Source organism: Salvelinus sp. IW2-2015, linkage group LG18, assembly GCF_002910315.2.
Source record: "Salvelinus sp. IW2-2015 linkage group LG18, ASM291031v2, whole genome shotgun sequence".
NCBI lineage: Eukaryota > Metazoa > Chordata > Actinopteri > Salmoniformes > Salmonidae > Salvelinus > Salvelinus sp. IW2-2015.
In genome coordinates this window covers 10,153,384-10,179,027 of record NC_036858.1, presented here as the reverse complement: position 1 = coordinate 10,179,027, position 25,644 = coordinate 10,153,384, and the positions used below count along the sequence as shown (strand labels likewise).

The 25,644-nt window shown below is 41.6% G+C and overlaps 1 pseudogene; it reads left to right on the top strand.

The window, feature by feature from the left end:
- The window catches only part of LOC111978223 (vesicle-fusing ATPase-like), a 47,963-nt pseudogene that overhangs the window by 485 nt on the left and 21,834 nt on the right, over positions 1-25,644 (top strand).

Sequence of the window (25,644 nt, the reverse complement as noted above, 5' to 3'; positions counted from 1 at the left end):
CTAAAGTCGAGGCAATAAGACACAGTGGCAGAATAACTTCAACCACACCGTTGTTTCATCACAAAACAACATCTGTCCGGTGAAGTCCACAACCGCATGTAGCATTTGTCAGACTACTTAAACAACTATGGATTGAACCATGGAGAGTTACCGCAAGTCGCAAAGAAAACAGGAGCTGCCTCCACTATTCCAGCACCATTTCAACTTCAATATTTCAACATCATCAAATCACCTATGCTTATTCTAATACAGTGACGACTAAAATATACCAAAAACTATTTGGGCCAATCAATGTAAACTAATATGATGTAGCTGTCCATGGTACTGATTTCTCTCTCTCTCTCTCTGTGTGTGTGCATGCAAGTAGAAAAAAACATGTTCACTCACCCTACTTGTAGAGAGACGCCYATGAATGCCATCCTGTCTTTCATGTCGCCGAACCGGTCTATGACTGTCATAAACACTTCGTTTTTGTTATCCTAGGCTAAAATGCTTGCTCGCTGGCCTAACTTCCTTTCATGGGCAACGGTGCGCCAGGCCAGCTAGTTAACATTAGTGTTAGCCTACTACATCTAGCTATATATTGAACTTCCACCCTCTCTGGCAAGGCGCACAATGTTTGAATTTATTGTTGGATCCGAATCGCCGTTATAATCAGTACGGAGAAGTAGGTACAACCACAAGTTCAAATCCCTATCTCCATCCATGGGTAATTTAGGAAAGGGACAATTTTAGCTAGCTAGGTAGCCAACGGAGGACAAGGACACAACATGATGCAACAATTCAATTTTTTTCTGTAAATGTCATTTTGCTTTTGATGTGCTTGGTGTGAAGCCACATCCAAACTGGCTTCCCTTGACATTTTTTGTTGTAGTTGGTGTGCCAAGACCATTCACAGTTGAGCTCAATCAGTTTAGCTCAATGGTGATTGGCTATTATTTTTTWATTTTTTTAATCAAGGGAGGCCAAATGGTAGCTGGCTTCCCTTGCATTCAATGCTATGGGCGGCAACAATGTCATACTAATTTTGACCAGACAGCATAAGATAGATGGGCTACACATACTGAGATAGAGGGGCGCTGTTTCGCTCGCTCTGATTTTTTCTCCGGTGAGATACATTCAGCCTTGCGAATTGCAGGAACATTTTGAAACACAGAGAGACAAAATACATTTATTTTGTATTTTCTTCTTGATATTTTGGGGGGCTGGCTACCATGCCACTGTACAATACAATACACTCAAATAGTATATCTCTGTCTTATCTCTAACCGGTCTCAACAAGGAAACCTCATAGTAATAGTAGCTAACTAAGCCAGCGCAGTATGAAAGGATACATCTAGCTAAGCTAAATCTCGCCTGCCAAGGTTTAACAGCTGGCTAACTTGTTGACTAGCTTTTATGACCAGTCTTGCTAGGTACACTACATGGCCAAAAGTATATGGACACCTGCACGTCGAACAGCTCATTCCAAAATCTTGGGCTTTAATATTGAGTTGGTCCCCCCTCTGCTGCTATAACAGCCTCCACTCTTCTGGGAAAGCTTTCCACCAGATGTTGGAACATTACTGCAGGGATCTGCTTCCATTCAGCCACAAGAGCATGAGTGAGGTTGGGCACTGATGTTGGGCGATTAGCCCTGGCTCGCAGTCGGTGTTCCAATTCATTTTGAGGTCAGTGCTCTGTGCAGGCCAATCAAGTTCTTCCACACCGATCTCCAAAAAACATTTCTGTATGGAATTGTAATACAGAAACAGGAAAGTGTCTTCCTCAAACTGTTGCCACAAAGTTGGAAGCACAGAATCGTCTAGAATGTCATTGTATGCTGTAGCGTTAAGATTTCCTTTCACTGGAACTAAGGGGTAGCACGAACCATGAAAAATAGCCACATACCATTGTACTTCCTCCACCAAACTTTAAAGTTGGCGCTATGCATTGGGACAGGTAGTGTTCTCTTGGCATGCGCCAAACACAGATTCGTCCATTGAACTGCCAGATGGTGAAGCGTGATTCATCACTCCAGAGAACACGTTTCCACTGCTCCAGAGTCCAATGGTGGCGAGCTTTACACCACTCCAGCCGACCACTTCATGGCATTGCGGCATGGTGATCTTAAGCTTGGGTGCTGCTGCTCGCCATGGAACCCATTCATGAAGCTTCCGAAAACATTATTTGCTGAAGTTGCTCAGAGCAGTTTTGAAACTCAGTAGTGAGAGTTGCAACCTGAGGACAGAGGATTTTTACGCACTATGCACTTCAGGACTCGGCGTCCCGTTCTGTTTGAGCTTGTGTGCCTACCACTATACGGTGAGCCTTGTTGCTCCTAGACGTTTCCACTTCACAATAACAGCATGGACAGGTGATTCGGGCACTCTTGCAGGGCATAAATTTGACAAACTGAACTGTGGAGAGGCCAATTTGAAATCACTGAGCTCTTCAGTACGGTCATTCTACTGTCAATGTTTGTCTAGTAGATTGCATGGCTGTGTGCTTGATTATTAACCGTCAGCAACGGTGTGGCGAAATAGCCAAATCCACTAATTTAAGGGTGTCCACGTACTCTAGTGTAGAACTCCCATGCCCACACACACTGTCCACCGACGTGCTACCTGACCCAGACCTGCTGTTTTCAACTCTCTAGAGACCGCAGGAGCGGTAGAGATACTCTTAATGACGGCTATGAAAAGCCAACTGACATTTACTCCTGATTATTATTATCCATGCTGGTCATTTATGAACATTTGAACATCTTGGCCATGTTCTGTTATAATCCCACCCGGCACAGCCAGAAGAGGACTGCCACCCCTCATAGCCGGTTCCTCTTCTAGGTTTCTTCCTAGTGTTTTGCCTTTCTAGGGAGTTTTTCCTAGCCGCCGTGCTTCTACACCTGCATTGCTTGCCTTTGTGGTTTTAGGCTGGGTTCTTTTACAGCACTTCGAGATATTAGCTGATGTACGAAGGCATATAAAATAAACTTATTGATTTGATGACTAGTACCAGCAGGGAAGTGACATTGAAATAGCCAACTGCTGGGAAAGAGGCACAACCGATAGCGAAGTCCAGATGTAATTTAACGTTACCTAGAGCTTTCCACTTTGGCTCTCAGCTCTATGAACAATGTGACTAGCTAGCCATCTAGGTATCCACTGACTGACAGTGGCACTGTAGCACATATAAATGGAGATTCATCTTTGACTGTAGATTGGTAATCTGTGGATAACATAATGTTATGATGACTGGGGCCCTGTGCAGATGTCAGCATAACTGTCTGCAAGATAGGATAATTGCTTGAGCAATCACCACACTAATTTCCTTTTTTACCAAAAATAATAGTTATATCTACTTATTCATATTACGTTGATCTTTTACCCAGAAGTAAAATTATCTTGCGGAAGTTTGTCATTTCCCGTTTTACTTCTGGGGGAATGCCTGGCTGCGTTCAGTACATTTCTGTTCTGGAAAGGAAGAAGTGAAGTCTCCTTCCTCAAAACAGAAACAATACCCCCCCCCCCCCCTTATGCTAATTTCACCCGTGTTTATTATGACCAAAAGGCTACTTTTGTTTTCATTATTTTTTACGGTAAAGAATTTTGACTTTTTCTGGCCTTGGAATCGAGTGGAAACAGTTTATCATCTGCACACGGGCATTGAAAATCATCGCACCTGTTTAAGCAACGCCTTCAACAAAACACCAAATAATGGAATTTCTCGTGGAAGAATTTTGTTGCATCCCTCCAATAGACCTTCAGACAGTTGTACCATCTATGCCAAGATGCATTGAAGCTGTTCTGGCTCGTGGTGGCCCAACGCCCTATTCAGACACTTWATGTTGGTTCTTTATTTTGGCAGTTAACTGTACTTAAATCAAGCAGAGTCTTGTTCACATGTAGTTTTTCCTGTAGYTTTTTTCTATTCATTTTGAGCTGATTACATTTCAAAAGAATGTGAAGAATTCCCTTAACTAAATCTGCAACTCACAATAACTTAATTGAAACTGTTAAAACTGTGCTCTTAGTGTTCCACACATCATTAGAAAGTCTTTCTTTTCCCCCCTTAGAGGGGGAAAAGCCCTAGAGATTTGCTCCTGTCAGCCAACTCAGCTCAGTATTCCACACAGTTTTCCATTAAGTTTTCAGCATATGTGGTAAGTGTACCTATTAAGGCCCCGTAAACATTAAGCCCTCTTCCATTTTTTGGATTGAAATGAGTGATGAACCGATATTACATTTTTGGCTGTTACCGATATTCAATGATACCGATAACCAATATTAAAATTTTAGCGGCCTTTTTAGCATTCTAGTACAGTTAAATAGTTAACACACACACATGGACGCAGCGGTCGTAGGCAAGAGGCGTAACAACAGTCCGTGGTTCGAATCCAGGCTTTATCACTTCCGGCCATGATTGGGAGTCCCATAGGGCGGTGCACAATTGGCCCAGCGTCATCCGGGACGTATGTCTCCATTACCAGTAAAACATAATCAAAACCTATTTCTTTCACTTATTTGCTGTGCTGTTTCGTTGTTCATTTGTTCAGTCGTTTCATTCTCAACCAGGATTTCTATGGAACGCCATTTGGGTCTTTGTGTGTCAAAAAAGATACACGTCAAATAACACTCTTTGACCAATCAGGACTTGAATATGACTGCAAAKATTTTCATACATTTTTTACGTAGTTATCACACATTGATTACACTATCACTCGTATTTCATGTCACAACGATTCATCGATACGTATGCTATGATGCTGGTAAAGTTGTCTCGCGCACCTACAGTGCTGGTCATAAAATAAAGCTAGCTAGCTCATAGATGCAAACAATTTTATTCCCCAAAAACATAGCAAAATGGCACAATCTGTTTCATTAGCTATAGTTAGCTAGCTAACTATATAGCTAGGTGTCATCATCTAAAATAACCCTAATTTATTAGACCGTTCTTGTTTGATTAATGGTGGTTGGACCAATCTATGTGAAGCTAGCCACAATAAGAATTAGCCACAATAGTGGACTTTGCGGTTAGCCTTCAAAATAAAAGTATGGCTTAAGTCTACTATTTTGTATTAATTTGCATCACTGTCAATGACATAATTTTATTTTGAAGGCAAACCACAAATTCCACTATTGTGCCTAAATCTTATTGTGGCTAGCTTCACAACACATAAACCGGTCCGGTCGAGCCTCACTAGCCAGATGAAGCTAGCTGGCTGCTTATAACGTTAGCTTTGGGCAACAGGGTTAAGTAGCTGGCTAGCTATTTATTTTCATGAACTGAAGTTAAATTTCAATAGGCGAACAACAAGTGGCAACCTTGCTAATACTTACTCACAAGCATTCCTAAATCGTTGCTAAGAATAATGAAAATTACTGCAGTTTCTACTGGTCATTGTTTTCAGGCTGGTTGTAATGGTGCTAGCTAGGTACCAAGCTAAAGCTAGCAACCCCAGAAGTTGCGGTCGAACAAATTATGCTTTATTACCAATGCGGTATTGTAAACGCATCATTCGTTTCCGGGGTTTGCGTGTTTGCATACTTTTTTTGTAGAGCTTTGACAGTGCTACTGTATATTTTTTGACACGCAAAAAGCCAAATGGCTTTCCATAGTATGTATGTCGTGAAGCTAATACCAGTAACGCTATTACTGTGTAACTCCGGTAGGGCAACATCTGAAAAATAGCGCACTTGCTAGTGTGTACCGGTGCTCGACCAGTCGGCGAAAGCCAACATCACCCACGACAGAGAATGGTTGATTGTCAAGGGCAATGAATTTCATTATCTTGACTTTAATGGATTTCACCTTTGAGTTGTCTCGCTGAAATGTTCTGTATGACTGCTCGACTTGTTGACTGCTTGATCCACACAGCAGACATTGTGGGCTAGGTTAGGTGTGTTGCACGTGTAGTGCAACATTTTACGTGGCGTCATTGCTTCATATAGGTATGCACGGTAGCTTTGACATCGGTTTTTAACATCGGCATTAAACTAGACATCGGTCGATTCCGATGTTGGCATTTTTAGCTAATACTGAGAAAATAAGATCAGGGTTGAAGGATATCAGGGATAGAAGACCTACAAGTAGTATGGAAACAAATGAGGGATAAGAAGGTTGTCACTCATTCATCTAGGTGCTACTCTTATTTGGTTCACCACATGTACTTTTGTAATACAACAGCAGAGGGTGAGATTTGAAACTGTCTTCAGACAGGCTTAAGAAAGACAAGTTGGAACTAATTAACAAGAATAGGAGTACAGCAAATYTGAACCAGATTTCAGATAATTCATTTAAACGTTGTTTTGTCTAGGACTCCAGAGTGGCACAGCGGTCTAAGGCGTCACTACAGACCCGGGTTTGATCCCAGGCTATGGCCATGACCGGGGATCCCATAGGGCATTGCTCAATTGGCCCAGCGTCGTCCGGGTTAGGCTTTACTTGGCTCATCGAGCGGGTGCCTGCAGGCTGACTTCGGTCGTCAGTTGAACGGTGTTTCCTCCGACACCTTGGTGCAGCTGGCTTCCGGGTTAAGCGGACGGGTGTTAAGGAGCTCGGTTTTGCGGGTCATGTTTCGGATGACACATGACTTAACCTCCGCTTCTCCTAAGCCTGTTGGGGAYTTGCAGCAATGAGACAAGATCGTAATTGGATATGACGAAATTTGGGTGAAAAGGGGGCTAAAATAAAAATACGTTGTTTTTGTTCGTCTTTGTGCATGGCGTTCATCCACAGATTGCCGGTGCAGTTAGGGGTAAGTCAAGTCCTGTACAATGCTTTAACCTTATCTTCATKAAATGATCCATAAAGGGACCACTGAATATTTCTCAGAATACTTTTTACACCACTTACGTACGTCTCCGTGTGGGTGTGCAAGTTGTATATTATTATAATTGTTTCTATTGCTTCCTCGTCAGATCTCTAGTAATCCTTTATACTCAATATTATGTTACTTTATCTCTAGTAACCATTTATGTGTTATATCACAAATTCCTCCTCTACACCAGTGTTCTATTTATACAGGGGTTTAAATATTCACTCTAGTGCTGTTTAACAGCATATTCTGAAATAATACACTCTTCTTTCATATCTCCTTACAGAATCCCTATATAACATTATAAGTCTTTAGTTATTCACATCCACACCACCAGCAACGATCACAGCCCGAGAGGTACACATATCATGTTCTCGAGGAAATCTCAGTGTCCGGGGGTATCAATGAACATTGTTACAGCCCTTACCCATCTCAGCTGTTACCCTCTCCAACTTTTCAATGGCTTCGCCTGTCAGTGCTCACTACCTGTAGATCGATGGGCGGTAGTGGACACCATATGTATCTTCAACAGTTCCCAATGGTTCTCGACCACGTAGACACTTCTTATAAATGCCTACAGACAGTTGTCAGTGGGGCCTCTCCTGCCCTCACTCTAGCCTTCTCCTAAGACTTGCCCCTACTTACTATGCATATATAATAACCATAGATAACGTTATAAATTWAAAAAACTCAGCTCACAGAACTGTTTGGGCTATTCATTATTTTACATATATAACTATACTTAAGGTATTTACATCCACACCACTCCATATGGATCTATGCACCATATGTATCTTCAACGGTTCTCTAGCCTACCAGAGACTATGTTACAGTGGTCCCAGACCACATAGACAATTCACAAAAATGCCTATAGAACGCTACTTCCTATGCATATACAACAACACCCGTGCTCAATTACACTCCAGCTATTATTAGTAGTCCCAGACTACGATGGGCCGTGATGGATGGAACCACTACATAACGTCGTAGATTGAAAAACTCAGCTCACACATTCACGCTGGAGCTAGTCCCCTGACAGCTCTCATTCACTCAGTACGTTATAGCTAAATTTCAATCTCTTGTAATACAATTTTGAATCAGTTTATTATCCATATTTCAATCTCTTGTAATCCAAATATCAATCAGCTTAATATGTCATATCTCACAATCACACAACTTTCACATCCACATTCACTTAGTACTAGCCCTTGCTCTAGGCGTCTCTCTAAGACTAGCTCTAGCCTTCTTCTGTCATATGTATCACTGCTGCGTTTCCTCTATAGTCTCTACAGTCGCCATAGTTTACATACACTTAGGTTGGAGTCATTAAAACTCGTTTTTCAACCACTCCACAAGTTTCTTGTTTAACAAACTATAGTTTTGGCAAGTCGGTTAGGACATCTACTTTGTGCATGACACAAGTAATTCTTCCAACAATTGTTTACAGACAGATTATTTCACTTATAATTCACTGTATCACAATTCCAGTGGGTCAGAATTTTACATACACTAAGTTGACTGTGCCTTTAACCTGTTTGGGATAGGGGGCGGTATTTACACGTCCGGATGAAAAGCGTGCCCAAAGTAAACTGCCTGCTACTCAGGCCCAGAAGCTAGGATATGCATATAGATAGATTTGGATAGAAAACACTCAAAAGTTTATAAAACTGTTAAAATTATGTCTGTGAGTATAACAGAACTTATTTGGCAGGCGAAACCCCGAGGACAAAACATCCAGAATTTTGTTGTTGTTGAGGTGACTGTTTTCAATTGAATTTCTATGGGGAATCTAGATTTCTGAGGCATCTGGTTGCAGTTCCTAGGGCTTCCACTAGATGTCAAGTCTTTAGAAATTGGTTGATGTTTTTCTTTTGAGTAATGAAGAAGTACGGCTGTTCAGACCGAGTGTCAAGTCTAGTGTACTGTTGTGTTTGGGGCGCGCGACCTAGCGCTCGCTCCACTTTCATTTTATCCGCTATTGAACACGGTTTATTCCGTCTTAAATTTTATCGATTATTTACGCTTGCAAAAATCCCGAAAATTATGTCATGGCTTTAGAAGCTTCTGATAGGCTAATTGACATAATTTGAGTCAATTGGAGGTGTACCTGTGGATGTATTTCAAGGCTTACCTTCAAACTCAGTGCCTCTTTGCTTGACATCATGGGAAAATCAAAAGAAATCAGCCAAGACCTCAGAAAAAAAAATTGTAGACCTTCACAAGTCTGGTTCATCCTTGGGAGCAATTTCCAAATGCCTGAAGGTACCACATTCACATGTACAAACAATAGAACATAAGTATAAACACCATGGGACCACGCAGCTGTCATACCGCTCAGGAAGGAGGTGCATTCTGTCTCCTAGAGATGAACGTACTTTCGAAAAGTGCAAATCAATCCCAGAACAACAGCAAAGGACCTTGTGAAGATGCTGGAGGAAACAGGTACAAAAGTGTCTTTATCCACAGTAAAACGAGTCCTATATCGACAACCTGAAAGGCCGCTCAAACTTCTGACCCACTGGAATTATGATACAGTGAATTATAAGTGAAACAATCTGTCTGTAAACAAWTGTTAGAAAAATTGTGTCATGCACAAAGTAGATGTCCTAACCGACTTGCCAAAACTATAGAAATTTGTGGAGTGGTTGAAAAACAAGTTTTAARGACTCCAACCTAAGTGTATGTAAACTTCCAACTGACTTGTCTAGTTAAATAAAGGTAAAATAAAAATACCCTAGACCCTCTCCAATTCACATACCGCCCAAACAGATCCACAGATAACGTTATCGCAATCGCACTTCACACTGCCCTTTCCCACCTCTACAGAAGGAACACCTATGTGAGAATGCTGTTCATTGACTACAGCTCAGCGTTCAACACCATAGTGCCCTCAAAGCTCATCACTAAGCTAAAGACCCTGAGAGTAAACACCTCCCTCTGCAACTGGATCCTGGACTTCCTGATGGGCTGCTCCCAGGTGGTAAGGGTAGGCAACAACACGTCTGCCACGCTGATTCTCAACACTGGGGCCCCTCAGGGGTGTGTACTAAGTCCCCTCCTGTACTCCCTGTTCACCCACGACTGCGTGGCCAAACACGACTCCAACACCATCATTAAGTTTCCTGACGACACAACAGTGGTAGGCCTGATCACCGACAACGAGAACAGGTCAGAGAACTTGCAGTGTGGTGCCAGGACAACAACCTCTCCCCTCAATGTTAGCAAGACAAAGGAGCGGATTGTGGACTACAGGAAAAGGCGGGCCAAACAGGCCCCCATTTAACGTTGACGGGGCTTGTAGTACTTTKAAGTATTTTTACTTAAGTACTTTACGCCACTGACTTTGGGTAGAAAACCAATAGCTTTTGCTCATGATAAATATACATTGTGGTCATCCTCACAATTCAAGCCAGTCRTCCATGAAAGCAATTTKGTTTGTCCTTCTCTTAGGCTTAATCTGTGAACAGGAAACCGCCCCTGTGTGTTTGGTGAACAAACAAACTATTAGTCTATAGCAGTTCTACTGGTTTCAATGTTATGGTCTCTAAGGGTTTTCAATGGTAAGAGTCCCAAACACACACTGTATAGTGTTTTCAAATGGTATTGGGTTGGATTTAATAGTAAATGTCACTAATCACACTACACAGAGATGTTTTCTAATAATTGTACTGAAAAACATATGACTGCCATGCAGTGGTTTATAATTGTATTATTTTCTTAGTGTTGTCACAACAGTTTAGTCACTAGCCCATTTCTCCAAAGTTTTGGGCTAGCATGAAAGGTATTGATATGAGAATTGCACCATAGGGATAGCCCCCTGCGAGCTGCTTCTTGTTGGACTATTCAAGGAGAGTTGGCTTGAAGAATTAGGTTGCTAAGAGAAGGACACACTTAATTGCTTTCATGGAAGACTGGATCGAATTGTGATGACGACCACACCATGTATTTTCATCATGAGCGAAAGCTATTGGTTTTCTGACCAAAGTTGCAAAGAAATTGTTGTGATACATTTGATAGACACAAGAGACCAGTAAAATGGCTAAAAGGGTGTGGCAGTAGCAGGAACAGCGGCATCTAGTGGGCAAWACTTGGTACTTTCACTTAATTTATTGGGAAAATGCAAGCAATTTCAATGGCTAATTTCTTTGAACAGGGAATAAAAAGTCTGGAAATTCACTGAGAATACATTATATTGTATGCATAAACAATATTCCAAGTCCAGGCTTTATACAACTTGTCAAACAAATTAAATTATACCGTGTCCTGGGGTGGGCTTGGTTTGGGTGGTCCGTGAGTGGCTTTTTACCATTTCATTTGAATTCCTCACATCTTAAGAAGAGGTTTTTTTGCAAATTGGCCTGAAGTGTCCCTTAGACCTCCAGCAGTGTTGATAGCTAATTCACCACAATTTCTACCTCAGTTTCTACTGTTTCACACGTTTCCCTGCTGTGAACAATCCAGATCATTAGGACAGCAAAGCAGCCCTCTTTGTCATGCGTGTTATTATATTACAACCYATGGACCCCCTTTTCAACAGTAAGCAGAGAATCACTATTTATAGCGAGGCTTCCCCTTTTAGGCTCTTTAATTACTGTTTGGAAAAGTAGAAGTGGTGTGTTATTTGGGAGGAAGGGAAGTCTTTATTGTGGGCTATCAGATTCTCCTGCTCTCAATTTGATTTAGGCCTAGCCTATCCTATAGTTTGAGCTCAAGAAAACAGTTGTGAAACGTGCACAGCGTGTTGCTTGTACCTGTTACCTGCCACAGGACCAAAAKCAAGGAGAAGTTGAGCCTCGGGCTTCAACTCTCTTAGATGTTGCGGAAATTGACCCACTATGCTGTTTACTTTCTGCATCTACGTCATATCGCTGAGTATAATTTTCCAAATGACAGTCAAGTGACGAACAGCTGTTGTGATAGTGCATGCGATTCAGCAACAACCTAGGTCCTGGAAAAAAAAGGTTTTTGAGTGGAATGTCCAGAGTATTTTGCTGTCTCGTTCATTACACCGGTAAAGACCATTGTGCCTCGATATCCCTAGTGAATTGATGTTGATCATCTGTTGTCTGCTTGATTTACAGCACGGTCTCATCAGTTTAACAGAGAAAGCATAAAGGTAACGTGTTCATGCTTTCATATGTTTTTGTGCCTTGGAAGTCGACTGTGCACAATCGTGGCGATTTTAGCATGTTTATCTTAGTGGGGTAAACTCAACCAACATTTTGTGTTGCATGCCAGCAAAGCCACTACACAGCTTTGTGTTATTTTATTTGGCCTATGTGGTCTAAAAAGGAAGGAAAATACAATCACGAGGATCCACTTTTATAGAAAATATACTGACAAAGATAGAGCATTGCGCAAACAAAACAACCCTCGCAATATCAACTGGAATTACGTGGGTCTATTACTGAACAAATATTTGAACGGGAAGCATGGTTACAGACCCAACAACATGAAATAATATCCCCTCCTCGTGAAGGAAAACACATGAGCTAATTATAATACACAAAGTAAGCAAAACAATGAAATCATTCCAACATTGCCTAAAATGATGAATAAGATACTTTTGTATATATAGTGTATGTGGACACCCCTTCAAATGAGTGGATTAGGTTATTTCAGCCACACCCATTGCTCACAGGTGTATAACATTGAACACACAGGCATGCAATCTCCATAGACAAATATTGGCAGTAGAATGGCTTTACTGAAGAGCTCATTGACTTTCAACGTGGCACTGTCATAGGATGCCACCTTTCCAACAAGTCAGTTSGTCAAATTTCTCTCCTGCTAGAGCTGCCCCGGTCTACTGTAAYTGCTGTAATTGTGAAGTGGAAACGTCTAGGAGCAACGAAAGCTCAGCCGCGTAGTGCCAACTGTAAAGTTTGGTGGAGGAGGAATAATGGTCTGGGGCAGTTTGTCATGGTTCGGGCTAGGCCCCTTAGTTCCAGTGAATGGATATCTTAACGCTACAGCATACAATGACGTTCTAGACGATTCTGTGCTTCCAACTTTMTGGCAACAGTTTGYGGAAGSCCSTRTCRTGTTTCAGCATGACAATGCKCCTGTGCACAGAGCGAGGTRTATACAGAAATGGTTTGTCGAGATCGGTGTGGAAGAACTTGACTGGCCTACACAGAACCCTAACCTTGACCCCATTGAACACCTTTGGGATGAATTGGAACGCCAACTGCGAGCCAGGCATAGTTGCCGAACATCAGTGCCCAACTTCACTAATGCTCTTGTTGCTGAATGGAAGCAAGTCCCTGCAGCAATGTTCCAACATCTAGTAGAAAGCCTTCCCAGAAGAGTGGAGGCTGTTATAGCAGCAAAGGGGGGACCAACTCCATATTAATGCCCATGWTTTTGGAATGAGGTGTTCGACGAGCAGGTGTCCATACTTTTGGTCATGTAGTGTACTAATGAGATAAACCTACAATATAAGCAATAAAACAATTGASATGTACAAACTATGGCATAATGAGCGAGTAGCCGATTCAGCACRTTTGAAATGTACAGAGACAGAATTCAGAACATGGGCCTTTGTTACAGTATTCTCCCAGTACACCAAGTCAGAACTGTAGGATAAATAACATGGGCATATAAGCAGACAATGAAAMCTCTTACAATATTSAATGATAATATTTCTCTAAAACTGGCTYTAGGCTACATGTGCACCACCAAGTCAGAACAGTAGACTAAGTTATGATGGGGGAGGGACCAAATTCTTAAGGTGAGACACATGGGCTACTAACAGCTTACTACACAACATACACTTAGTATTACTTTTRTAGCTACAGTATACATATCTCCCTGTCATATTACATCATTTATGCAGCAGTATACAAGACATGGTCTCACTTGAACGTGGCGCGGCGGTCCTTCTTATGGGCGAACTTTCATCAAACTTTGTCATCAAAGTCTGMCAGTCTCTGGATTTATGGTGCTTTCAAGYCGTCAATGATCTTCAGGTCGGAGCTCGAGAAAGAGGCCAGAGTTCCAGACTTGGAATTGCGAGCTGGATGACCGTTCAAAACATTTTCCCAGTCCAAACAAATTTTTTCCCGAATTCCCAGTTGTTTTGAACATGGCAGAAGTCATGCTGGATTGACAGCAGGGGCAATGTATTCAACCTATTCTTCCCCATAGTGTGTTGTGTGAATGTTTATTKTTTTAAGCTTGTAAAGGAGACCCTGACAGATGTTTTAAATCCTTAAACCCAGACTTGGACCACACACCCTCTCCACCAAATAGCAGGTAGGGGAAACAAAATAGTGATTGCTTTGCGACGCTTGCAGTTAGCCATTGACTCCTTCCAAACCACTCATTGTTGAATTTGCGATTTCRGACTTGTTGTGTAATGTTTATGTCCAATGGCGGATGAGCACCGATACGCTTTATCATTTCTCTTCATATGACAAGGATTGAAAATTATTTGCCAGTAGATTTTTTTACCTGATTCATGACGATGACTGCTTGTCTAGCTTGCTAGCTAAMATTGTGAAAGTGTGATGTTGACACGATCAGTCCAGTCAAAGCTACAGGAGATATAACGTGATTTGTCCCATGACCTTGCGCCTTCTTGGAAGGGCACTTCTAATGTAAATCTYTGGCAGCACCCAAGGGGGTTTGAACTGCCTAGCTCTCGCTGTAGATTCGCCTGTGACCTAGTGTCCCCYTGAGTGACAACTCTGAGACAATCTAGTTTACGCTCTGTATTTTCGCTGACTGCCCCTCCACCACAGAAAGCACTGAACTAGGCTAAAACACCCGCATTTGGAGCTGCTTTTCTTAGAGTTTCTATGCGGCTTTATTAACTTAAGGCAAGTGTTTTAGTTTTTTTCATTGTTTGCAAACTGATATGTGACACGAATTAATGCCAAAATAACATGCAAAACAGGTGGGGCTCTGCCCCTCTTGCCCTGAATGTTGGGCGCAACACCCAGCGCTATTCCTATTCATTATTCTGGATATAATGACAACAAATTACATAGCCCAGTGGGTTTAATCACAATATGATCTGGTAATGAAATAACATGACAAATACATTTTGTTTTCAATGTTAGACCTGCAGTTTTAAACAATACAAGCGGCTTGAAGTAACGTAAACTCACTCACTTTTGTACATCGCCTTGGTCCGTACAATTGACCTTATTTTAGCACCCCAAAATGTAATACTTCCAGTTCAACTGTAATGTCAATACCATTGTAAAGCACAATTTCTCCCCTTTACAACAGAATCAATTACATGACCCCAACGCTGCCCGTTTCTGCATAATTCAACAAGGCAATGAGCTCCGTCGGGTCTTTAAAAAAATGGCGGGTGGGGAAGTGAAACTAATGCGTGATAGTGAGAAGGAGAGATGTTGTGTGGGAAAATTGCTTATTTCACTCAATCTGTCCAACTTATCACCTTATCGCCTCTAAAACACTATAAAGAGTTTATATAATGTGTCATTACATACCTATTTGAAGGTTTGTGTCGAATTTGAATCAGGTTTTTAGGGCGGTGCTAAAGTGATCTTAGAAGTTAACAGCGGCTTTGAGAATGATGATCGCATGCAATGATGACGCAAAACATTACTAGGTATCCCCCTTACCCCCNGATCTGTCCAACTTATCACCTTATCGCCTCTAAAATGTAAATAAAACACTATAAAGAGTTTATATAATGTGTCATTACATACCTATTTGAAGGTTTGTGTCGAATTTGAATCGAGTTTTTAGGGCGGTGCTAAAGTGATCTTAGAAGTAAACAGCGGCTTTGAGAATGATGATCGCATGCAATGATGACGCAAAAAATTACTAGGTGTCCCCCCTTACCCCCGTCACTGTCCATTTCTTGTTTTTAAACGATGAGAGAAGTGCTACACCTGGTGGAGAGAGATTGTAAGACATAAATAGTTGCTTTAGGCGTGCTGTATGTTACGACATGACACGTCACGATGTAACGGAGGGTCCGTTTTTTCAACTTTTCTCCAATACTATAGAGCCATTACCATGTCGATCAACGCTTGAATAGAAACGTAGTTCACACCCCCAYTTTTGAAGTCAACACAGTCGCTACAGTCCCATTAGTTTTCTTTGTAGCCTCGTTTGAATGTTGCSGTTGCGCACATTTGTACGGAATGGGGTGAGTTTACGTTAGCCTACTTCAACTTGAATTTGGAGTACTGGAATGGCCTAGCTTGAAAATCAGACATTTCCTCAATTTGGTGCATGAAAAGTTATTGTAATTATTGTAGCCCGTTTATAAGTTCTCCTGCTCCCTTTATAATTATCCGTGATTTCATTTTTTATAATTTTTTTGTGAGAGATGTGGCCACTTTCGTTTGTTTCCCACGGCTTCAATTGAAGGGTGCTGCGCTACTCTGTTGCGGTGAAACCACGTGCGGTTATTATGGGGATGACAACACCTGATGTTGGCTTCAACTTGCCTTTCCATACAAATCATCCCATTAAAAAAAGGAACCTGGTTTTTGGTAACTTTCTCAGGATGAAAACAGCGATAGTGAGATTAATTCAATCGCTATTCATCGATTTATTATGTGTGCCTGCGTCAACCACACAGGCTACAGATAAATTGTCATGCATATATCCAATCTATATAGTCAGGCAATGTCCACATTATTCTCATAAAAATAAAAAAAGTAATAATAATTTGAATATCAATGCATTCACAAGGCCTAAAAAATGCTTTATTCTTAGTGATAATGGCCTACTTTCCCCCCCTTCTTTAAAAAAAACTTTTTGCATGCATTTTGTGGGAGGAGGGAGGGTTTTATATTAGGCCCTATGTAGAATTATATACATTATACAATTGTATAACATTGAGTTCCTTGAAAATTACAATTAAGTGCTTGAAAAAGTCCCTGAAAGTCCTTGAATTTGACTTGCCAATGTCTCTATGAACCCTGCTTAAAGGATGTATAGTCCTTAGGTATATGTTGCTGTATAGGTGGAGTTATGGGCCAATTTGCATATATTCACTTTTATTCCTCTAAGTACACACGTGGAACTGCATGAAAATCCTTTTTATTTTTTGTTTCAAACATTTTGAAATGTTGGTCCCAATGTCACACATTGGCCCCATTCTTTATAGAAAGACCCATTTACATCAGTACAGGTGATAGGCMGTGATCTTGTAAGGATTCACAGCCAAGGGAAGAGGTCTTCTCATTACAGCATATACATGGATGTCAATGGGTCATGTGTCCCTTTGTAAAGGTTATTGAGTCTCATTTTCTTCTCATTTCCAGACTCTGCAAGCTGGGCGATGTCCAACAGATGAACTGTCACTGACCAACTGCGCAGTCGTGAGTGAGAAGGAGTCACAGTTTGAACAGTAAGGTGTGAGTGTGTGTGTGTGTGTGTTTTGATCCCCAGCCCTGAGGTGCCTCTGTTAAAATCAAAGGCCAGTGTGTGGGTAGTGGCAGGTCACAGTGCATCACTGGGGCTCAGCTCTCTAGCCACGATGCCAAAAAAGCCTCAGGGCCATCACACTCTCTATGGCTGCTCTGATTTCCRTTTCTATCATGTCACTAAATTGTCTCGGTCTTCTCATCTCTGGCCTCGCACATGTCCCTCTGGGGCAGGCGTGGGACTCAACAAAGCTCTCTCACCTGGTGAAAGAAGTAACCCATTCTGTTTTTAGCATTTTCATTTTCCTGACTGATCAYAACAACGTGTTTTCTCTTGTCTCTCTGCAGCAGACGTATAGTCAGCAATGTGTTTGGAACTTGAAATTGAAATAAAATAGCTGTGTCCAATCACTATACATATGGTAACGTGAGGTCCCTGGCAATTCCCAGCTCTAGGTCACTGCAGGGTTCTGATGTCTGTGAGGCCTGTATACTGTGTTATAGCCAAGCTAAATATGTACACTACCGTTCGAAKGTTTGGGACGGTAGTATATATAAAACTTTTGAARGGTAGTATATGTCTTTAACACTCAGAACAACATGGAACAGATCAACATGACCTAGAATATTTGAAAGGAGAATGTAAGCACCCTCTTAAATCTCTCTCTCTCTCAATAGAATGCTTGCTATCCATGTAAACATGCATATTCTAGTACTCTGTATGATATTCTTCTCCTCTACGCAGTCACGTGACGGTGAGAACCACGCCGACCCACAAGTTTGTGTTCACAGTGAAGACCCACCAGAGTGTGGTCCCAGGAACCATCGCCTTCAGTCTTCCCCAGGTAGGAGCCACCATCATGGCCTTCATAAATAGGCTACACACTGTGTTTAAACCTATCCTTGCTTGAATGTCTTGTGTAAAATGTCTTGTAACAGTAAGCTGACTAAAGGTCTAACCCACATCTTTAGGGCGTTTATAAATAAAACCATTATTTAATCAACGAGGATGAAGTGGGTTTCTACAAGTGCAGCTCCGGAACATTCTGTGGATMTAACTGACGCCATCTGAGCGTCTTACTTCACCTGAGGCTGTACTGTGCTCTAGCTGTCTGACTTCTATGGCCTGTCTGTGTGTTCCTTTCTCCGTCTGTTGTCTTTCTATCATGTATGTCACTGCTTTTGACCTTTGACCTTGCCTGACTGCCTGCTCTTTCTCCATCTTTAAACTCTGCAGCCACAGCAGCACACAGGTACTACGGTAACGTCCTCACCCCGGTCTTATTTTACAACTAGATTGGAGTGTAAACGGAAGTAGAAACGGTAGAAACATTTTGAAGGTGTAGCGATGCACTACACCATAACTCTTCACTGGACATTTGTCAATGGCCTAATGTGCCATACATCAGCCAAGAGCTTAGGCCTAAGTCATGTAAAGTAATGCTCCATACATCAGCCAAGAGCTTAGGCCGAAGTCATGTAAAGTAATGCCTCCATACATCAGCCAAGAGCTTAGGCCTAAGTCATGTAAAGTAATGCTCCATACATCAGCCAAGAGCTTAGGCCTAAGTCATGTAAAGTAGGTGACACATCAGTTCACGATCAGTCAAAAACCCTGTTGCCTGGTCCTGACAGTTTTTGACCGTTTTGTGACTGATGTTCTTCTTGAAAGATGAAATGGGTTGTAAAATAAGACCATGCTTGAGAGGAACGTTACACCACTGTTTTTGTCAGAACACCCTATTTAGTAGTTTTAGTACATCTACAACGTAACGTCGTCCACATATGTAAGAATGTATTTTTCCTGGGCCTGTTTGTACCTTGTTGCTGAGTAACTGGATGCCATAAATCAGGGTGGGGGAGGTGATTTATTTTGGGCAAAAAAAACACMCCAGGCCACTCCTTTTGAATTTCTAAAAATAGAAAGTATGTAGAAATTATAATGYACCTATACATTTTCAAYTAACTGCCCTTTTTCTGGCCRGCAAAATGATATTGACAAACATATCTGTAAAAGAAATCTGTGGGCCCTCCGTTGAATTTCGAAATCTCATTGTGGCTCTCGAGCCKAAAAGTTTGCCCACCCCTGCCATAAATAGTTTATATAAAGGAAATGTGTGAACTGTACACTGATTAGGATAAATGACTTGTTTTTCAGAGAAAATGGGCAGGCATCTCCATTGGTCAGGATGTGGAAGGTAAGAGTGAAACATGATGATATTGAACTGTGAGGTGATCTTGTGCGAGTGCAGGAAGGTACTTTCGGCTTCAAGCAGCCTCTTTAAGGCAATTGATTACCATTGCCATTGTATTACTACTCTCCTATTGTTAGCCACCAGATGGTTAGCTCTGGTCCATAGCCACAATAACCACTCAGTCTCAACAATAACAACCCAACATCCTTCTCTGGCAAAAACCCTYCAACCTAATCATATTTCACTCTAATGGTTATAGATGTTTCTCCTATGTCAGAGAAATGGCAATTATCCCATGATCCTTTGCTGCAGTGATAGAGCTTCCAGTTGATTGCAATACACTGAGTGTAAAAAACATTAGGAACACCTGCCTATTCCATGACATAGACTGATCAGGTAAATCCAGGTGAAYGCTGTCATCCCTTATTGATGTCACTTGTTAAATCCACTTCAARCAGTGTGGAGGGAGATAGGAGACAGGTTAAAGAAGGATTTTTAAGCCCTGAGARAATTGAGACAWMGATTGTGTATTTGTGCCATTCAGAGGGTGAATGGGAAAGACAAAATATTTACGRGTCTTTGAACGGGGTATGGTAGTAGGTGTAAGGCGTACCGGTTTGTGTCAAGAAGTGCAKCGCGGATGGGTTTTTAACGCTCAACCGTTTTCCGTGTGTATCAATAATGGTCCACCACCTAAAGGACATCCAGTCAACTTGACAAAACTGTGGGAAGTATTGGAGACACCATGGGCCAGCATCCCTGTGGAATGCTTTCAACAACCTTGTAGAGTCCATGCCCCCAAGAATTGAGGCTGTTCTGAGAACAAAAGGGGGGATGCAACTCAATATTAGGAAGGTGTTCTTTTTCTTTAAAATGTATTTGTATTAATTATTTATAATTTTTATATATTTTATAGAATTCAGACCCCTTGACTTTTTCCATATTTTGTTACGTTACAGCCTTATTCTAAAATMGATTKAATAGCTTTTCCCSCTCAATCTACACATAATGACAAAGCAAAAAAWATYTWTWTATTTTTTTGCTAATTTATATTTATAAAAAAACTGAAATATCACATTTACATAAGTATTCAGATGCTCAGTACTTTGTTGAAGTACCTTCACTCAGTACTTTGRTGAAGTACCTTTGGCAGCGATTATAGTATCGAGTCTTCTTGGGTATGACGCTATAAGCTTGGCACACCTGCATTTGGGGAGTTTCTCCCATTCTTCTCTGCAGATCCTCTCAAGCTCTGTCAGGTTGGATGGGGAGRGTATATTTTATTTTTGAGATTTTTCAAAAGCCKCCCTTTGCCTTGATGACAGCTTTGCACACTCTTGGCATTCTCCCAATCAGCTTCATAAGGTAGTTGCCTGGAATGCATTTCAATTAACAGGTGTGCCTTCTTAAAAGTTCATTTGTTTTCTTTCTTTCCTTAATGCATTTGAGCCAATCAGTTGTGTTGTGACAAGGTAGGGGTGGTATACAGAAGATAGCCCTATTTGGTAAAAGACCAAGTCCATATCTGTCTCTTATACACATCTAGATGTGTATAAGAGACAGAAACTGGCTCTCATGAGGACCGCCACAGGAACGGAAGACCCAGAGTTACCTCTGCTGCAGAGGATAAGTTCATTAGAGTTACCAGCCTCAGAAATTGCAGCCCAAATAAATGCTTCACAGAGTTCAAGTAACAGACACATCTCAACATCAACTGTTCATAGGAGACTGCGTGAATCAGGCCTTCATTGTCGAATTGCTGCAAAGAAACCACTACTAAAGGACACCAATAAGAAGAAGAGACTTGCTTTGGCCAAGAAACACTAGCAATGGACTTTAGACCGATGGAAATTTGTCCTTTGGTCTGGAGTCCAAATTAGATATTTTTTGTTCCAACCGCCGTGTCTTTGTGAAATGCGGTGTGGTTGAACGGATGATCTCCGCATGTGTATTTCCCACCGTAAAGCATGGAGGAGGAGGAGGAGGTGTTATGGTGTGGGGGTGCTTTGCTGGTGACACGGTCATTGATTTATTTGCAATGGGAACTCATTCAAGACGGTTGGAAAAGCATTCCAGGTGAAGCTGGTTGAGAGAATGCAAGAATGTACAAAGCAGTCATCAAGGCAAAGGGTGGCTATTTGAAGAATCACAAATATAAAATGTATTTTGATTTGTTTAACACTTTTGCTTACTACATGATTCTATATGTGTCATTTCATAGTGTTGGTGTCTTCACTATTATTCTACAATGTAGGAAATAGTAAAAATAAAGAAAAACCCTTGAATGAGTAGGTGTCTATTGGTAGTGCATGTACAGTAACAGTCAAAAGTTTGGACACACCTACTCATTCCAGGGTTTTTCTTTATTTTTACTATTTTCTACATTGTAGCATAATAGTGAAGACATCAAAACTTTGAAATAACACATATGGAATCATGTAGTAACCAAAGCCATTTTAAGCCTACTGTCAGATTATATCTGTAGCGACAATGCCTATTGTAATAGGCCTAAGTCCTATAGCTCTGCCTTAGCCTCGTAGTCCGGATCTGTTTTAGTGCTACAGCCAACTCCTCTCTGTGTTCGTTCTTTGTCAAGCCAAACATGTAGGCATGGCAACAACAGTTGGCTACAGCACATGCGGTTTGGGACCAGACTAGCTCTGCCTAGGCAAATCAAAATATGAGCCCTTAAATTAGCAAAGTGTTGATATGTAAAGACACCCTGCCCTGGAATAGATCTGCTACATGGCTCATTTGCAAAACGGCGGTACGGCAACAAAAGCTGGGTGTGAACAGGTGTGGACGGAGCACMGTGAACAGCTAGTTCCCTTAATCACTTTCAGCCCCGTGTTGCAGTGTGCTCTCTCAGATGTGAAGCCCTGAAGAGAGGCCCATTTGAACTCACTGTAACGTGAACAGTACACTCTAACAAATGGTAATAATTAGTTGTTTGTCCTTGATGAGGTTMTTCATTCAATATGATACAAAGTGGYTAGCACTAACGAGCAAGGTACTGTAATCGAACACCAACCAGACAGTTGACGTTGTACGTGAAAATAAAAACTGAGAAACGAGGTGAAAAGCAATTGGGCTTACAACTCTTTTGCCATCTCACTGTGTGTGTCCTTTCTCCGCTGTGTGTCCATGTAGTGACCGGCTACAACTTTGACAAGTCCAAGCAGTGTGTAGGCACCATGATAGTGGAGATTGACTTCCTGCAGAAGAAGAGCGTGGACAGCAGCCCATACGACTCAGACAAGATGGCTGCAGAGTTCATCCAGCACTTCAACAGCCGGGCCTTCAGTGTAGGCCAGCAGGTACTGGAACTGTAGCCTACAGATGGACGGGGAAGGCTCGGGTGACAGGTTGGGGTTACTCACATTACCTCCTCGAGGACTTTGTTAGTCTTGAAACTCTGGGTAGAAGTTTCCCGTACACACAGATCTAGGATCAGCTTACCCTTATCCCAAATCCTTAATCATTGCAAAGTGGCAAAACTGACTGTAGATCATTGTCAAGAGGTAACTTTGTCGTACTCTTGGCTTTAGGTTGAGGGGTAGCATAGAGCGAACATCTCGTCAAATAATTTAATTGSCCAAACTTTTTTTGTTGTGTACTTACATTTTGTATATATTTTTTAAATATATTTTTATTATTATTCTGTATTCAATCAATTGGCAGAATAAACAGCATTGGACAAATGACAAATACTTTGTCAGCGCACGTCCATATCACATGACAATCATTACATGCTTATCAATACCACAAGATACATTCATAGTACATGCACTTACCAAGCAACAATAAATGCTATGCTAATTGAGTCCACCATTACAAGTAAAACAAAAAAACAAGATGAATTAGAAGAAGAAAAACCAAAATAAAACCCACACCATTCCACCCAGGACTCTTTTGATTTAACTTCTCATAGCAAGAGATCTTACACTTTCAGCTGCGTTTGACCACATAAATAAGATTCTTTCATTGTCACCTTGAGAACGAGCAGTGGACAATTCCTAAATAACAATATCTAAAAATGAGAACACCCATTGGCGCAATGCCAGTGTATGCGTGGGCTTCCATCTTAAGGCAAGCATTTTTTGTTSTTGCAGTGGTTAGGCCTGCTAGCCACACCCTTTTGTGATCTAAAGACATTGATACTGATGTGCTGTCATTCAACAGCAACACAACAGGAGAGCAGGGAGATCTTACACTTTCTCCCAAGTATTTTAGATAGACATATAGTGATCTTTTTCCAATAACAATAAACCTGGGGACAATTGCACATTACATGCATAAATAAAGCAGTGGCTGTGAACAGAAAGTACTTTTGTGTGGAGTAGCATAAGTTCTATGAATGAAGTTGAAGTGAATTGTTTGGTGGTTAAGGTTCTAAGATGCTCCACTTATGTTACTCCACACAGTTTCCCACTCAATTTCTTCCTCTAGTACTCAAAAGTCATTATTCCATGGTTTCATTAATCTTTAAGGGTTTGTTTGTTTGTACCATCAACAATTTTCAAATAAATAACAGATACAATTCCTTTGGTTTTAGATTTTTACATATCAGTAAATGGATGTTTACATAAATGTGAAATCCAACGAACACAATAAGCCTTTAAGGTAGCACGTAACTGGAAAACAAAGGGCCTCCCGAGTGGCACAGCGGTTTAAGGTACTGCATCGCAGTGCTAGAGCCGTCACTACAGACCTGGGTTTGATCCCAGGCTGTGTCACAACCGGCCGTGATTGGGAGTCCTATAGGGCGGCTCACAATTGGCCCAGCGTCGTTCGGGTTAGGGGAGGGTTTGGCCGGGTTAGGCCTTCTTTGTAAATAAGAATTTGTTCTTAACTGAGGGTTTAGCCGGGGTAGTTCTACTTGGCTCATCGCGCTCTAGCGACTCCTTGTGGCGGGCCGGGTGCCTGCAGGCTGACCTCGGTTGGCAGTTGAACGGWGTTTCCTCCGACACATTGGTGCGGCTGGCTTCCGGGTTAAGCGGGCYGGTGTTAAGCGCGGTTTGGKCGGTCATGTTTTGGCGGACGCATGWCTCGACCTTCGCCTCCCAAGCRCGTTGGGAAGTTGCAGCGATGAGACAAGCTCAAAAAAGGTGGTAAAARKCACACACACACAAAWTAAAGATTAATTAAACATCTGTTGTACATCTGAAAAAGCACCTAGTCCTTGAGAGTCAAATAGATCTCTAAGTGTAAATACACTTTTTTTACTCCATTGGGAATACACCAAATTACATGAGAGCYTGTCTCTCATTGCTAATGTCTGTATAGACAGAACATTAGAAACGATTGGTCCATAATGAAATCTAGCTTGTTTCAAGGGGATAACGAACAAACCGCGTAAAGAACAAGTTTCCCCTCAATTGACCGCCAAGCTGTGTCACMACTAGGATCTATCTATATTGGAATTGCTCGTGATACAAAAGCCCAGTGATAAAATGTAACATCCGGGAACACCCCACCCAACAGCAGGTTTGGGTCTTTGTAAAGTCGATCATTTGATTATTTGTATTTTGCTATTCCAAGATTMCACTATGAAGCCTGTCCTAGTATCCTGATAGTAGACACAGAGGAATCATAGAGATAATAAAGTTCATACATACGGGGCAACACATTCACTTTAATTACAGAAACGCAAGACTGGGAAGCTAATGAGGACTGAGTCGTCTCTTTCAATCACATTCAACCTTGTTTAGAAAGGAAGTATATGTCTTTGTCACAATCACTTCCAGACTCTTGTAAATATCAATGCCCAGATATCTAAGGTCWTCAACATAAGGTATACCAGCTATTACAGAGTCATTAGATTTGTTAAGGGACAACAGTCCAGACTTTTGCCAGTTCGTTTTCTATCCCGAGAAGCTACTAAATGTACTAAATAAAAATGTTGTTTAAAACAAGAGGACATCATCTGRATACAGCGAGATAAAATGGGAAGAGCCATTAATGATGATTGGTTCTATGGCATTGGGTTGCCGTACTGCTCGGGCAAGAGGCTGAAGTGAGAGAATGAGAAGCAACGAAGAGATGGGGACAGAAGCTCTACAGATGGGGACAGAAGCTCTACAGATGGGGACAGAAGNAGATGGGGACAGAAGCTCTACAGATGGGGACAGAAGCTCTACAGATGGGGACAGAAGGAGGAGCAGTTAGTGCCGGTCATCACCATTGCACAAGAGTTGGCGTACAAAATCAGATTGATATATTTAGCACACAAGCCCAGATGACCGAGTGCGATCTGTAGGTACTCCCATTCTAACCTATCAAAGGCTTTTTC